The sequence below is a fragment of the Euphorbia lathyris genome, chromosome 5 (assembly GCF_963576675.1).
Source record: "Euphorbia lathyris chromosome 5, ddEupLath1.1, whole genome shotgun sequence".
In the NCBI taxonomy this organism is placed as follows: Eukaryota; Viridiplantae; Streptophyta; class Magnoliopsida; order Malpighiales; family Euphorbiaceae; genus Euphorbia; species Euphorbia lathyris.
This window is the reverse complement of record NC_088914.1, coordinates 38724202-38738733: the sequence shown is the minus strand read 5'-3', so window position 1 is coordinate 38738733 and position 14532 is coordinate 38724202.

Genomic DNA, 14532 nt, shown 5'->3' with positions numbered 1-14532 from the left:
GCACCTATGGTGAGGCGTGATAGCCTCACGCCTCACCACATGGTGAGGCATGATTACCTCGCGCCCGCATGAATAAATCACAAAAAAAAAAAGTTCATAATTATGGTAACTCGAATTATCCGTTTAGAAATAAAATTACGGCATTTTAACTCGTATTACCCTTTAACAAATAAAATTTAAAAACATAAACATTAAAATAAAAATTAATAAACATAAAAATTTATAAACAATCGGTCCCCTCCTCAACTGGTCCGTCGCAGCCCCTCTACGCCTACGACCGGATATATCAATACCACGCAATCTCGTATGGCGTGGTGTATCATCCTCGCCGTCCATATCTAGACGACGAGCAGATGACGGGATGGATTTCCCACCCCTAGTAGACCGCTCCGTCTACAAAAAAAAATTACATATAGTTAATAAAAAATGGTAACATATAAATTATAAATTACACTAAAATAATAAAATTGTAAATAATGTAAATTATACTAAAGTTATAAAATTATGCTAAAATACTACTAAATTAATAAAATCGTAAATGATTGTAATTATACTAAAATTATACAATTATAATAAATTATATTAAAGTTATAAAATTATGCTAAAATTATACTAAATTTATACTAAAATTATAAAATTACACTAAATTAATAAAATTGTAAAAATTATGATAAAATTATACTAAAATTACACTAAATTAATAAAATTGTAAATAATGTGAATTTTTATTAAAAAAAACCTTGGGCGTAAGGGAATCACGCCCAGACCACTGGTCGGGCCTATGAACATTACGCCCGACCAGTGGTGCGGGCGTAAGCGCATCACGCCCGACCAGTGGTTCGGGCGTTCTAGCATCACGCCCGACCAGTGGTGCGGGCATGTGGCTATCACGCCCTCACCACAGGTCGGGCGTGATTCCCTCACGCCGGAACCACAGGTCGGGCGTGATGTTCATACGCCCGACTGCGATTCCGGCGAATTTTTTAAACACCCCACAGATCACAAAACAGAGCGAAAATCAATGAAATAAAACCGCAAATCTTACCATTTTGTCTTTCCCTTTACGGGCTCTTTCACGATCCATGATTTGGTTCACAAACGAGTCCGGATTTGATCGAAGAGTGTATAGGGTATTTGAGAGGTTTTGGTTTTTTTCAATTTTTAGGCAAAGGGTAGTTCGGTCAATTTTCGAGACTAGAGGTAGGAATTTGTGGCTAGGTATAGTAAATCACTAATATCCTTTATATATTATAGGTCTAATGCTTCTCCAGTCCCCTTAACTTGTTCAAATTGGTCATTTTATCCTCTAAACTCATCGAATGTCCTATTTACCCCCTAATTTCATAAAAGTGGTATTTCTCACCTCCTCAATTTATCCATTTATGCCTCCAACTCATAGAATGTCCCATTTATCTCTTTAACTCCACAAAAGTGGTACTTTTCACCCTTACAATCCGTTATCGATGCCTAAATTGACAGTACTATTTTTTAAACGTTAAACTTATATTGATGCTATTTTGTACGTGGAACATAAATTAATACTTCCCAAAAAATCATAGGTTTATTTTGGTACTTTATTCTTACCTATAATGTTTTTAACTTGTTTATATTAATGTTCTTATTATTTGTATCTTTTATTCATTTCTTCTCTTTTCAACTTTTTTAGTTAGGTTGTGTTTGATAAAACTTAGGTGCTGTTTGATAAAACTGAAAAGGTTTAAAGCACTATTCAGCCCCTTATCTATCTAAAATTTTATCATTTGGCCCCTGACCTATTATTTGGTCACATTTGGCCTCTGATGTATCCCAAATTGGTGAACTTTCACCCAATTTGGATTCAAACTTAACTGAATCATTGTCTCATTGATAAGTAACGATATTTTGACACTTTAACTTAATAAATTTTAGTTTAGGATTTATTTTTTCTTTTTTTAATCTAATTAATTATTTCCACATAATGTGGAAAAAAAACTTTAAGAATATCACGTTTCAAATTTAAGTGTCAAAATATCGTTACTTATCAATGAGATAATAATTCCGTTAAGTATCCATATAAATTGGGTGAAATTTCACCAAATAGAATACGTCAAGGGCCAAATGTGATCAAATAATAGATCAGAAGTCAAATGACACAATTTTAGATAGGTCAGGAGTCAAATAATGCTTTAAGCTTTTAATTTAAGTCGATCAAACAAGGCCTACAGAACATGACACGACATTAGTAAGTTGGAACCGCCCAATTCTAATACGTCGTCGCAATAGGTAACAAGATAATCCAATTTTCCTTTAAATATTCAAATTTGTTTTTCCACGATAAAATTAAGCGACACCGTCGTTTCAAATGAATTAACAAGGACAAACGCCTAGTCGGCTTGCGTATTGACCGTACTCTCGTCAACACGTTCTTAGTTTACTTTCTTTTTTCTAAATATAATTTTCTTTATAATATACTATTGAATCATATTTCGTACTCTCCTTCTGTACTACCAACAAGATCTCTCACTTGTAAATTTTCTATTTTCTATTATCATTATTATTAGTAAAATAGATTTCTTTAAAGGGTTAATTATAAAAATAGGTCAAATGGGAGGCTCATTTACATATTTAACCCATTTACTCAAGCTACTACATATCTAGATTGATTTTGTGTGACTTTTCCATAATACCCACAATATTTACGTGCGTCTCGCCCCCTCCCGTCTGACTTCGCAGATTCCATATTATGCGAAGCCTGCGAAGCTAATGTTTGAGTTTACTTGATGAATTTAATTAGCATATGCGAAGCCTGCGAAGCTAATGTTTGGTTTACTTGATGAATTTCATTAGCATATGCGAAGCCTGCGAAGCTAAATTTTGGTTTACTTGATGAATTTAATTCGCATATGCGAAGCCTGGATGTGTTTTATAGCTAATTCGCGAAGTGGTATATAACAAAAAATGGCAAACAACAACGGATTCTAACATTAAAATCATAACATTATCAAAATTTACAACAAGATTACCACAATAAACTCTTAACAAAGCACTTCAAAGTGAACCTAACTAATCTGGTACCAATTTTGAAGCGGATGAGTAATCTTGGTGTGCACCATGAGATACATCCATCCCAAAAGGTCTGGACTTCCATTTCTCATCCCAAAAGGTCTGGACTTTTGGGATGAGAAATGGAAGTCCAGACCTTTTGGGATGGATGTGTCCCATGGTGCACACCAAGATTGGCACAATCTCTCCTAACCAACCATTTTAGGAGTGAATGTGCCAATCTTGAGGGGAATTTCTCCATGTACAGGAAGGAAAGTTATCTCCCCTGCATCCGAGGACGTCGCCTTCTAGAAAGGGATGTTATGTAATCAACCACCTTTAGAAAAAAATAATCATGTTAGGCAGGGGAAAAGACGATTTTGGCTTCGCGAAATGAGGATTAGCGAAGCATGCGAATGTAAATGTGCAGGGAAAGAGGTGATTTTACTTCGTTAATCGATGTCTTCGCGAGGTATGCGAGGTCTGAAACGTGAAGATCTACGTCGCATATCGATGCTTTCGCGAAGTCTGCGAGTCAAAGCATGAACTTTTCTACTCACAGACTTCGCGAACTAATCGATTCACGAAGTAGATCCACACGTTTCAAGCTCTTTCTCTTCGCAGATCTTCGTGAAATCATCGATTCACGAAGTAGATCGTCACGTTTTAGGCTCTTTCTCTTTGCAAATCTTCGCGAAATCATCGACTACGCGAAGTGTATTCATGAAAAAACAACAGATACTTACATTTTTCGCGCCTTTCACCCTTAAAAGCGACAATAACAATATGATAAACTGGGAAAAACGAAGGAAATAACGTAGAATAACCATTTCTTTGATGGTAACAAGAAGAAAGAAACCAAGTAACGAGCAGGAACAGGAAGATGAAGAACCATGGCTTCGTTTTCTAGGATTAGGAAGTTGCAGAATAAAGAGATGAAGAGAGGAAAAAGAGAAATTCATTGTGATTTGGTGACATGGTGCATATTTCGTGCAATTTAAAGGCAGATCAAAAGTCTTGAAATCATTAATGGAGGAGCCAACTTTTTGTGTAACCAATGAGATGGGGGGGAGCGGTCGTTCGCGTTGTGGGAAGGTTGGGGGTATTATGGAAAAGTCACACAAAATCAGTCTAGATATGTAGTAGGTTGAGTAAATGGGTTAAATATGTAAATGGGCCTCCTATTTGACCTAGTTTTCCCTTCTTTAAATGATGACTAAATGATGATGATAGAAGACATTTATATTTTTTCTATCTAGTTACATACTTACAATCTTTACATACTACATGAGTGTGTGTCACCTCCATCCAAAAAATATATATATATATATATATATATATATATATATATATTTATTGATAACATCCAGATATTATCACGGGACCAATTCATAAAGTTCCTTAAGACGAAGGGACTAAAAGATCATTTAACCAAACAGCCACGGTCAAGGGATATGCCAGTAGGGTGTCGTACGAGGCAAGCTGTACGCCATGATGGATCCATAGATTCGGCGATACGCCACAGATGATCAGACATCATAAAGAGGCTTGTAACCGATATGTCTCGAGAGACCCGCCATCAGGCATCGATACACCCAAAGGATGTCGGCGCCATCTTCCTATGAGAAATCCGACATCATTAAAGGCAAGTAATATTCCTATAAATGAGCTAATGGTCATACTTGAATGAACTCGGTAACCACCATTAATGAGACATTAATGGAGACTTTCTAGTTACAAGATCGAAGGTTGCAACTAACCTAGTATAAATAGCCTTGCACCCCAAGCTATTAAGGTACACATTCCGATACCATTCTTCGTGCTTTTGTTTTATCATTCTATACACTTTAGTAACTTTAGCATCGGAGTCCCCCCGGCCGAACCCAACGGCGCCCCCCACAGGTGGAGCTCTGACGAGAATTCAACCGAGTAATATCAATTGGTGCGGTGAAGGTGGAAGCTCTAAACACAAAAGAGCTTACACTATGAATTTAAGATGGCTAACGAAGGGCAGAATCCTTCATATGGAATAACAACACCCCCACTTACTGTTCCGGCATCAGTAAGCAATGCCCCAGCAATCCCTGTTAATCAAAGAAATGATCTACCTCCTCTTGTAAATGCCGCCAGAAACCTACACCGATCTTGTCATGGAACTGGTGGCGAACATCTATGGCACATCGGCAGTGGATCGATTAAGACTGTATTTTGCTAACCCACTCGTGGATGGACTGAAAACTGGAATTGTGTCGTCCATCCGCCGTCTTTCGCCAAGGCCAAGAACATCAAATTGGGAAAGCGCCATTGTGAGACCACGAGCCAGGAACGAATCGTTGTTCCTATTCCAGGATCCTGTAGACGTAATCATCACGAGCATAGAATTAGGAGGTAACCTGCCCCTGAATTGAAGACTCTGAAGGGAGCCGAAGGAACAATCTAGTACCGCCAAGAAACATGCAAAACCCTGGAATCATAATTGGCGGACAACAACCACCTCCGGCGATGGTGGCGGGACAACATCAGCCTCTTGGAGCAGCGGCTGATCAAGGTCACCAAGGAGGTGGAGTTGCCAATTCCAAACGCAGAAGGCGATCACGTTCCTGTGGTAGAAGGCGATCTCGTTCCCGTAGCAGAAGATGATCTCGTTCTCATAATAGAAGGGCCCTGCCCCCATCTAGAAGGCGTGGTAGAAGTGGCGGACGTTTCCTATCGGATCCGTCATCAAGCTCTTCTGGATCTCACCATAGTAGATCAAACAGTAGAGATCGTCTAAGGACCGTGATAACATGAACGTGGAAATTGCAAGACAAATTTGAGCTGCCTTCCAACGGCAGAACGAAGAGAATGCAAGGCACACTCTGCATGCCAATAGAGAATCGCATTCTCAAGGCGTATCCTGGAATTCGTACCGGATAGACGATTCAAAATCCCTAACGTTCCCAGCTATATGGGGGAAGAAAACCCAGAAGCTCATGTAAGGAAATACAGAGAGTTACTAGAGATCAACGGAGCAAGTGAAGCAATCCTGTGTCGAATGTTCCTGACCACTTTGAAGGGACCAGCGTATGATTGGTTTCAATCCCTTCCACCAGGATCCATCGACAGTTGGGAGCAGTTGAGTAGGGAATTATGTGCTAAGTTTGCGGGAAGCATCCCCCCAGTGGTATCATCTTGTAAGCTTTTCGAGCTTAAGTAGAAGGAGGGCGAACCCCTCAGGGATTACATCAACAAGTTCAACAAATTATGCATCTAAGTAATTAATGTAGACGTTCCTACGTCAGTCGAAGTAGTGATAAAAAATACCAAATGTAGGAGCTTGCAGGAAAAGCTAGTAAGACATAAACCTAGAAGCATTGCTGAGCTCATGGAAAAGTGCAAGGGGTTCATGGAGATTGATGATATTCGAAGGGAATCCATATCTCCCCCAAAACGCGGGAAAGGCGAATCTAGGAGAAAAGATAAAGAAAAGGAGCAAGAAAAAGCTTCTGAACCACCAGCCAGAGGTAGACACAGGAGTTCGAGGAATAGGCCGGCGTACACTCTGTTGAACGCCCCTGAAAGTGAGGTATTGATGTGGATGGAGAATAGCCAACACAAACGGCATATTACATATCCCCAAGAATTACTGTAGATACCATAGAAGGAATGGTCATGATAAAGATGCATATTGGGAGCTAGCTAAAGAAATTGAAAGGTTAATTGAGAAGGGCAAGTTGGATAGGTTCATCCAAGATGATAAAAAGCAAAGTGACGACAAATAGAAAAATGATCCAAAGAAGAAAGCGAAAGGCGTCATAAACATCATCGCCGGCGGACCAGGCTATCAACCACCTGCTAAAAAATCAAAGACATCCGCCCTTGACCGATCATCGTTTAATCGTCCGTTTACTGAGATAGGCCCAGTGATCCCCCCACATGTAGACGCCTTAGTTATTACTATGGTGGTAGAAGGTTGGGAAATGAAGCGAGTAGTGGTAGATACGGGCAGTTCTTGCAACGTCATTACCTAAGGTGCATTCGCCAAACTAAAGGTTAATCCGATCCAAATAGAAACAACTATAGTTGACATCCTGGGAGTGACGGGCCACACTATCCAGACCAAAGGCCAGGTAACTTTAGAATGCAAGCTGGCGGATGATGATCAAGCATAGATTGGTGATCTGTAGTTCTCTATTATGGATGGATAATTAGCTTACAACATCATCCTTGGGCTGCCGTTCATCTGAGAAGTAGCAACCCTAATTTCCATCGGCCATCTGGCAATGTATATTCCCACCAGCAAGGGAGGGGTAATGATTAGCAAAAACCAAAAGGTGGCTCAAGAAACCTACTCGACATCTTTATCCATCCGCCTACAGTCCAAAGATGATGAAGGCAAGGAAGATGAACTTCTCACTACAGCTTTGGGAGACACGGAAATGTTCCTTATTACTGATGGAAAGCGAGTGTGGATCGCCAAATGATTAAAACACGAGATCAAGGAGGATGTTAGAAAAGTTCTCGTTGAGTGTGAAAGCATGTTTGCATGGGAGAATGAGATCCTAACAGGAGTAAGCCCAGATGTGATTACTCACAGGTTAAACATTGCTGAAAATGCCATTCCGGTGGCTCAGAAACATCGAAACCATGGTCTAGAGAGGAAAAAGGCTATCGAGGAGGAAATAGCCAAATAAAAAAAGGCCGATGCAATCGAGAAAGTTATCTACACGCAGTGGCTGGCGAATGTGGTGCTAGTTAAGAAAGCTGTTGGCGGATCCTACAGGATGTGCATAGATTTCACTGATCTTAACAAGGCATGTCCCAAGGATAATTATCCTTTACCTTGTATTGATATTCTTATGGATGGAACTGCTGGGTATGGAGTATACTCATTTATGGATGTCAAATCGAGCTATCACCAGGTCCCGATGGAACCCTCAGATCGAATTAAAACTTCTTTCGTGACGCATCAAACTACGTATTGTTTTAAAGTCATGCCTTTTGGACTCAAGAATGCTGGAGCCACTTACCAACGTATGATTAATAAAATCTTCGAGGGTAAGGATGGAAGCAACTTCTCTGTTTATATTGATGACATGATCATCAAAAGCACCATTGTGGAGAAACATGCGGGCGATATCAAGGAGGTCCTAGGAGTTCTCCGCGAACACAACATCAAGGTCAATCTAGAGAAATGTACTTTCGGAGAAACGTACGAAAAATTCCTTGGTTATATGATCAGTCAGAAGGGAGTAGGCACCAATCCGCTCGAAGATGCCTTCCATTCTATGAAGTGGTAAAAAGCAGAAGGCGTTTGAATGGAATGAAGATTGTAAGCTCGCCTTTGAAGGCATCAAACGTTTCCTTGCGGAACCGCCTTTCATGAGAAGACCTCTCAAAGGGGAAGATTTGTACATGTACGTTCCTGTTACCGATAAAGCTATATGTACAGTGATGATCAAAGAGGAAGAAGGTCAGTAATATCTAATTTACTATGTTAGTAAAGTTCTAAAAGATACCGAGACTCGGTATTCAAGATTGGATAAGATGGCATTCGTGGTCGTTACTACTTCCATTCGCCTTAGACCCTATTTACAGGCGCACACGATCATTGTCAGAACCAACATACCAATGAGAAAAGTATTACAGAAGCCTGAGACTTCCAACAGGTTAATGGAATGGTCTATCCTCATGGGCGAGTTTGATGTTCATTATGAAGGCAGATCCGCTCTTAAGAGCCAAGTATTGGCGGATTTCATAAACGAAATCACTGAGGAAGACATTAACCCCCTAAGGCGAAACAAGAAGAATGGACCATGTACACTGATGGAGCATCGTCAACCGGAGGTGATGGGATTGGAGTTGTGATCAAAGGCCCAGAGTATATCAAGATACATTACGCAGCCAAACTAGATTTCCCAACAACTAATAATGTCGCTGAGTATGAAGCTTTGATTCTTGAGCTTCGCTTGTTAAAAGAGATTATACCAGAACGAGTTGTGATCTATAGTGATTCCAAGCTGATGGTCAACCAGATGATCAAAAACTTCAGTGTCAAAGATGAAACTTTGGTCAAGTACGTAGAAGAATCCAAGCGGATTCTAAATCACTTGGAAAGCAAGGAAGTGAAGTGGGAGATGATCCATGTACTCAAGGGGTCCAATACAGAAGCGGACCATCTGGCTAAATTGGCTTCTAGGAAGGATCAATAGGCAGATCTCGAATGTCCCTTTGAAGTAAAAGCTAAACCAGCATTCACCCCAGAATTTATAGCAGTTATAATGCTTGCTCCCGACGATTGGCGAATCCCAATTCGCCAATACCTTACTGACAGATCCTTGCCTCAAGACAAAGAGGAAGCTAGTGTTGGTCCCGTGTGATTAGTTCCAAGGGGGGTTAGGAACTAATGTAACTTTTTCGCTTAATTATGCTGACTTAATTAATTCCTGAAGTTATTTAACTTTGTTTTGGTCAGCACGGCCGAAAGACGTAAGGCAGCTTTAGTCAGATGCTGACTAGAACTGTTTTACTTATGAGCTGGGATTTGACACTTGAGGTCAGCTTCCAACTCAGCACCACGATTACTCAGTGTCAGCTTTTACAATTTATATCCTGAGCAATTTAATCAAGCAACACATACAAATATATATATTGAGAGAGAGAGAGTTAGAAATTACTCAGCAGACTTATCCTGGTTCGGCCTCTCCGCCTACGTCCAGTCCCCAGAATCCCTCCGGGCTTTTTCAATCCAATACTGAGCTCTTTAAAGGTAGAGTATAAACCGTTTACAAGGAAGTTGAATATGCAAGAGTACCTTCCTTTATTCGTCTACTCAACTCCTACTGAGCGCTATAACCAAACACTCAGATTCTCTACCGCTGAGTACTTAAAACCGAGTACTCAGCACAACTCTCTCAATTTTACAATTGATACAAACTTGTTCTTTCTAGATGAAGAACACTTTAGATGATTACAAAATCAATCTAGCTTTTACACAGAAATGGAAATTTGGTGTAAGATCTTTTTCTTGTTTGAATGTGCTTTGTATGTATGCTCTTTTTCTCTTTTTGTATTTCAGCAATCGGCAAAGGATCCAAGAATGAACTTGTCCTTTTATAGTTGAGGTCTGAAGCTCTAATGATTTGAATCTGGAATTATCCGTTGGATTCAAACGGATCTATTGCGTCATTGTTCTGGTCAGCTTCAGATTTGCAGGCCAATCCTGTCATCTGAGATTAGTAGGCGTCAGGCTTGTCTTCTTCCCGTAGGTGCGTCTTCTAGTGCCAGTTTGTCTTTTAGCTAACGGACAGTTGACCCATGCATCTCGAAATTGACTCTGTGCATAATTCCAAGGTTTCTATTATTGGTGCAGACAGTTGTCGGATCTTGTCTTCTAGCAAACAGATCATTCACGCTGTCCTGACGAACACTCAGCTTGGCTGTATTAACGTTGCTTTTGTTCTTTGTTTCTGAGTCATATTCTTACTCAGCTTCCGTGGTCAGCTTCGTCTGCAAGCATTAGTTTAGAGGAAGACTTCTCTTCTTTGATACTGAGTTGCGTTCCACTCAGCTTCTTTGGTCAGCTTCATCTTTAAGTATTTGTTCTGAAGATGACTTTCCTTCTATCGTGCTGAGTTCACTTCACTCAGCTTATGCTGTGTTCTCATGCTGACTTCGTCCTGTCTTACTTTTTATTTCTGTTTTCATTTATATTTATACTCAACACTGAACAAACATATTAGTACAATTAAATCAAAGCACTTAAATTTAATTGCCCCTTAATCATGGATTAACTTAAATAATTTTGTCAGATCAAAATCATGTGGAAAGGTGTTTCAATAGCTAGAAGGATGGTGAAAAAGGCAGCATATTTTTCGCTAATTAATGATTACTTGTACCGCAGGTCTTTTAGTCAACCTTGGCTAAAATGTGTCACGTTGGAAGAAGGTCAAGAGACCATGAGAGAATTACACGAAGACGCATGTGGAGCCCATGAAGCATCCGCCACGATTCTAAAAAAGTCTAGGCTATCGGGGTTCTATTGGCCTACCGCGGAACAAGATGCTTAGAAACTTGTAGAATTCTGCCATAACTGCTAGGTCCATGCCAATGAAAGTCACACAGCAAAAGCTCTACAAAAGCCCATCATTGAAGGTTGGCCGTTTTCCACATGGGGCATTGACATAGTCGGTCCCTTTTCGCCAACCAGGAAACAAAGAAAGTATGTGGTAGTAGCTGTAGATCACTTTACAAAATGGGTAGAAGCGGAATCTGTCTCAACCATCATTACCGAACGAATGGTAGATTTTGTATGAGAGAGCATCGTTGGAAGATTTGGGATCCTCACACAATCATCACAGATAACGGAACACAATTTAATTGCAAAGTATTCAAGTTTTTCTGCAAAGATTGAGGAATCCAGAACAAATTCGCCTCGGTGTATTATCCGCAATTTAACGGCATGACAAAAGTCACCAATAGAACAATTGTGAAGGGCATAAAAAAGAGGCTAGGTGAACATGACAAGAAATGGGCGGATCAACTGATGAATGTCTTATGGGCGTACAGAACCACTCCTCGAACCGCGATAGGCAAAACACCATTCGCTCTTACTTACGGGGTGTCGTGCAGGATAATAAAGGGGGTTGGTTAGGAGGTTTCGTGATGAATCTCAGTGTTTGCACGACCGTTTTGACAGAGTTATGGAGGTTATATTTTGGCCTGAAATACACTTGGGATAGGCACTAACCAGGGTAGTGTTTGAGATGGACTCTTTAGTTGTTACTCGGTTGGTCAGCAATGACATAAAGCACATGCATAGTTTTTATTGGTTGATTTCATCGTGTCAAGAGCTCTATAATCGGGACTGGGAGGTGCGGCTTATCCATGTCTTACGCGAAGGGAATCGAGCCCCAAATTGGATGACGAACTACGCACGAAGATTAATTTTGGATCTTTACGAGTATGTTGTGCCTCCTGCAAGCATCTATGATGTTATTTTTTTTTTCAGAATTATGTGGCACATGTCTTCCTAGAATGACTTGTACATGAATGTACTTCTATTTCTTTCTTTGTTTCGCTTTTCTATTGTCGGGGTTTCGTTAAATAATATGGAATATGAGGAGTATAATCTATAAAAGATTAGTATAATTGACAGTGAAAAAAACGGAGCAGAATTTGATGAAATTGCAAAGCAAAAATGAGATTGAAGAAAACTATACTTAGGTTTTTATGGGTTGAAAACTTGGGATTTTCATTTGATTGTTTGATTTTTTTTCATTTCATGTCTTGGTTGGGTTGAGGCCAATACCCTATGTTTAAGCCGCCACGAATAAAGTTATAGTTTTTCTTTATTTGAGAGAGAATTAAGTTTAGGTTTGATTAATGCGTGTGAATGAAATTGGTAAGTTTAATTTGTCTTGGGGTGGGTAGGTAATGTTATCTTCTTTTTCTTAATTTAATTTGAGACTTTATACGTCGAACACTTGTTCTACGTTCTGTTTTCCGTATAGGCCCCACATCTCTACTTTCCCTACTAGTATATTTTTTAATTATGAAACTAATTTAGTTTGAACTTTGAACCTATTTTCTTAGAAATGACGACTTCAATAGGTATGTGTGAACACAGTTACGGAGAGTGGTTGGACAACAAATACAGAACAGAACAAAATCAACATTAACACACGCACAAACTTAACTTCACCTATTACCTTAACCTAGCCGGATATATATATTAAGTTTCTATATTAAAAGTATAATTTCAAGTAATTGATAAAAAATCCTATTAACTTTCGGAACCATCAAGCCTCAATTACAATTTTTCTTTTTATTAAAATTAATTAAATAACCTATCAAACCATCAATTTTACCTTAAACATTTCCAAACAAAACCATTTTTATCCATACTTAATAAAAATATCTTTTAAAAAACAAACAAAAAAAAATAACAAATCAATTTACAACTATTTAAAACATAAATTATAAATTATGTCTAAAATATCTACTATTCTATTAATATAGATTTAATATGTGAATAAATTACGTCTACAATGTCTACTCTTCTACTATTACAATTATAAACAATTTATTAAAATATCAAAATATAACTCTGCCATTTACAAATTAGTATCTTAAGAAATATTCAATCAAAGCATCCTTTATATGTGGATTAAAGTCACCATTTCAATTGTGGAGGATTCATAAAAACCATCCGATCTAGATAAATGAATATTCTCTCAAGATGTGAATGGCACCCTCAGGTCACGTGGACGAATCCTCATCGTTCGTCCTAACAGTTGTATGGCTAGGAAGAGGCAACCATTGGATCAATATAGGCGGTTGCAAAAAGGACAGTGCGCATCGCCTGAAATTTCAGATGTCCGAAACTCTTTGGCTCAATCGACTAGTTAAAAAGTGGTTGAGGGAGAGGCACAAACTAGAGGATGAAGAGGATGATAGACGTATCACCAAGCGTGAGATGTAGGAGATAGTACGAAGGGATCTGTAAGAGGCCAAAGAAGCAGCAGACGCAAAGACGGGACCTCCAAAGTTAACTGACACATGCACCCCTCTCTTTGTAGAGATTACGTATCACAACCTTCAAAGAGTATGGTGGTGTGGGGGATCCAATAACCCATGTAAAGAACTTCAAGCGAACGATAGAAGCAACAACGACCATTGATGCCATTCTATGCCGACTTTTTCCAACTACTTTCAAGGATTTGACAACCTTTTGGTACGAACAACTCCTCCCTAGATCCATCAAAAGCTTCAACTAGATGGACAAATCGTTCGCTGATCATTCTGTGACATCTTCCCCAAGGGGAAAAGCATGCAAGACCTTAACCAAATGGTCCGGACCGAAGGAGAAACATTAGGCCAATTCATTAAGAGATTCCAAACCCTTGCCATCCGCATCAATGAGTTTAACATCGGTGGCGCAATATCTTTTATGGCAGGCAATTGCTGAAGTAGAGCCCTCCAACAAAGCATTGTCATCCAAGGTCGTAAGACTTTCATGACCTAATGAAAAGTGCCAGGAGTTACACTCACTGGGATGAGCACAAACCAAACGTTCTGTTGAAGGATTGACTCAATTCGACTAACGAGCAAAAGCTTTCAATTTGGGAGAAGGAGATGGAGCATAAGGGAAAGAGCAGCAAAAAGGCAAGCCCTCTATCCTCTTCAACGCTCCCAACAAATAGGTGATATACTGGGTGGAAGACAATAAGCTATGCATCTATTTTCACTTTGTTCACTTGTTTGAAATATTGAATGTGACAGTTAAATAACAATTAAACTGATTCGTATTTGGATTTTTTTGATTAAATAAAGATAAAATTACTATTTTCAGGAAACATTAAAAGTAAATTTTACTATTTTATATATGTTTTATGTTATATGTGAATCTGCAAATTTTTTTATGATAGGAATAAATTTGAATCTAATCCCAAATATATTATAATATGATTTTAGTTTCCATATTAAGTGAAAATTTTAGGGGTTTTTTTTGTGTGTGTGTTGAAGGTTTCT